The sequence below is a fragment of the Molossus molossus genome, unplaced genomic scaffold, assembly GCF_014108415.1.
Source record: "Molossus molossus isolate mMolMol1 unplaced genomic scaffold, mMolMol1.p scaffold_m16_p_21, whole genome shotgun sequence".
Lineage (NCBI taxonomy): Eukaryota > Metazoa > Chordata > Mammalia > Chiroptera > Molossidae > Molossus > Molossus molossus.
This window is the reverse complement of record NW_023425357.1, coordinates 18365290-18368336: the sequence shown is the minus strand read 5'-3', so window position 1 is coordinate 18368336 and position 3047 is coordinate 18365290. Positions and strand designations below refer to the sequence as shown.

The 3047-nt window shown below is 51.2% G+C and overlaps 1 pseudogene; it reads right to left on the bottom strand.

The window, feature by feature from the left end:
- Positions 1-442: 442 nt before the first annotated feature.
- LOC118639321 lies at positions 443-1068 on the bottom strand (annotated as a pseudogene).
- Positions 1069-3047: the final 1979 nt, after the last annotated feature.

Sequence of the window (3047 nt, the reverse complement as noted above, 5' to 3'; positions counted from 1 at the left end):
GTTTATAGCATTAGAGAAATTTCAGGTGTGCCATGTTATAGTTTGACTTCTGCATATACTACATCCTGCTCACCACCAAAAGTCTGGTTTACATCTGTTACCAGACCATTGACCCCTTTACCTATTTTGTCCTCCCTCCACCCTCTTCTCCTCTGGTAACCACCAATCTGTTGTCTGCCTCTTTGAATTTGCTTTTGTTTTGTTTGTTTTTGTTTTATATTGTGCATGAGTGAAATCATATGGTATTTGTCTGATTATTTCATGTAGCATAATACCCTCAAGGTCCTTTCATGTTGTCGAAAATGGCAGGGTTTCACATTTTTTATGGCTGAATAATACTCCATCAAATATATATTCCACTTGTTCTTTTTTTTAAAATAAAACACATTTTAATAGAAAAACAAATGACTGATGTTTTATACACTGTTTTTCCTTCCCAGGATGTAACTACACTTGATGGCAGAGTCACGCCTTCTCAGACGTCAGCGCAGAGTTGAAAGCAGTGGATAAAACTCTGCAGATTGCTTGTGCTTGTTCCAGGCTGTTGCACTGATAAACCCAGAGGCTGTATTCTTCATTGCGGGCATTGGTGGTCCTCAGGGCCAATAAGCTTTTCCCTGCCCCCAGACCATCATCATAACACACCATCCGGATGATTAAATACAGAGCATGCCTATGTAACACATCATATTGATCTGACGTCGACACTTTTATACCATACTTGGAAACTCCCATAATAAATTCTTCCTCCAGAGGAACAAAAGGCAACTTTTCATCTTGCTGGGTGACATCTATATAATTTATCAGGTCTAGTGGCCCTTCAAGGCTTTTTCCTTCAGAGAGTTTCAGTTTTTCAATGGCACCAACATATTTTATTCAAAATTCTGCACAGGTATCTGAATTATTGTTGCTTTGCCCTGAGCTTTTGGTGGAATCTGTATCAAGGCTGGCCACTGTACTGGATCAAGAAAGCCCCCCGAGGCTGGAGTCTACAGACTTGCTCTTAGTACTGATTTCACTATTTTGGGAACTGCTACTGCTGTGTCGTTTTTTGCCTTTCCAAAACATTTTTCACTACAACTTGATCCAGAGGAGCTCCCCTACTCCGCCGCCCATCAGGCGCCGCCTCGAGGCCTGGGTTCCATTCTTTTTTTAAGTAAGTTTTTATTGATTTTATAGAGAGAGGAAAGGAGAGACAAACATCAGCAGAATCATTGATCGGTTGCTTCCTGCATGCTCCCTACTGGGGATCCAGCCCAAAACCAGGGCATGTACCCTCATGGGGAATCCAACCAGCCACCTTTTGGTGCATGGGAGGACCTCAGTCCCCTGGGCCACACCAGCCAGGCTCCACTTGTGCTTCATCCCTTCATCTGTCCACAGACACTTAGGTTGTTTCTATAAGGTTTGGCTACTGTAAATAATATAAATAATGCTGCAACGAACATGGGAGTGCAGATATCTTGTCCAATCAGTGTCTTCAAATTCCTCAGGTAAATACGCAGAACTGGTTTTTTGAGTCATCTCCATACTGGTTTCCACAGTGGCTGAACCCATTCACATTTCCACCAACAGTGTAGGAGGATTCCCAGCTGATTATTTTTTAAGAAAGAAGGAAGAGTTAAACATTTTAAGTTTTTATATTTAAACTCACGATCTCAAAAATAATTTTGTGTTGAACCGATTAATTGAGCAGGAGCTATACAGCCCCACTAAAATGGTTTAAAATGCTGAGGCTTTGCTATTTAACTCAGGATCTCGAAAAGGATCACTTTTGTGTTGGGTGCCTACGGGAGCTCGTTCGGCGGACGGAAGCAATTAAAACTGCAAACTCCAGTGGCGGAACCACCCACCTCTGCGAAGGGCAGACCTCCCCACCCGAAACGCAAACCCGCGAAGCGGGAACTCGATACGTCACGTGGCCGTAAGCGCTCCCCGCACTCGTCTTCCGTGGCGCCCTGGCTCAGACTCGCTCCCTCGAAGGGGATGGAGGACTCCTGTGGCGCTTGCGCGGTGAAGGGCTCGGGCGCGCGCCGCGCGGGGGCGGGGAGGCGCGGAGCGGCCGCGAGGAGGCCGGAAGGAAGTGAGTGGAGGGCGGGGCAAGTGAGGGAAACGAGGGAAACCCGCCGGCTCGCAGCACCACGGTCGCGGCCTGATGACGTCGCACAATGGCCGGCCCCCGCGGGTAGTGGAGCCCGTTTGTTCCGCCCGCGTCGCGCCTCAAGCCGGAGCCTGTAAGGAGCGGAAGGGCCGAGGGACGTCTTCCCCGCGCCGCCCCCACCCCAGCGGAACCGTGGCCCCCTCCCCGCCCTCGCGCTGAGGTAGGCAGCGGGGCGGCTGGGCCGGCAGGGAGGAGGCCGAAGCGACCAGGCGGGGATCGTGGTGGCGGCGCGGAGCCCAGGCCCGGGAGCCCGCCGCCTCCACCTCCGGGCAGCGCTCCGGACTGCTCACCCCCCTGGCCGCAGAGTGGCTTTTGAACCCCCGGGAAAGGACGCCGAGACAGGCACGGTCCCGCGTTCGGTCCGCGGCGAGCTGGCCCGGGGGGCCCTGGAACTCCTCAGAGCCCGTGCTCCCCGCGGCTGCCTCCGTGCCCCGCGGTATAGTTGGTTCTCCTAAAGCTGTCATTCCTTTTCCGGGGCATTTGCGTGGCACATGGTTGGCGCCCACGAAGGTAGGGGGGCACGTAGGTTGGCCCTCCAGAGGCGGCCTTCCCAGAGTGGGGATGGGCTCTTGGGGAACTTTGAGCTCTCTGGAGCCTCCTGGAACTTGCTCTCTCGGCTTCCCAGTGTGCACAGGTTGGACGAATTGGTTGTGCCTCGAGACGCACGCCACTCTTAGGAATATGTAACTTCCTTGCCCCTTTGGTTAGGAGCCTAAAGAATGCCCGTCGTTGGTGTAAACTAACTGCAGCTACGATGCTGGGAGAACCTACGTACAGTCTTGCTCCTGCTAAAACTTAAGTTTCCCTAAATACTTTTTGACAGCCTAGTGTGCTGGGTAAAAGTGGTTGATCATTTTAAATTACCAGCAAACTCAGTTGCAAGAGT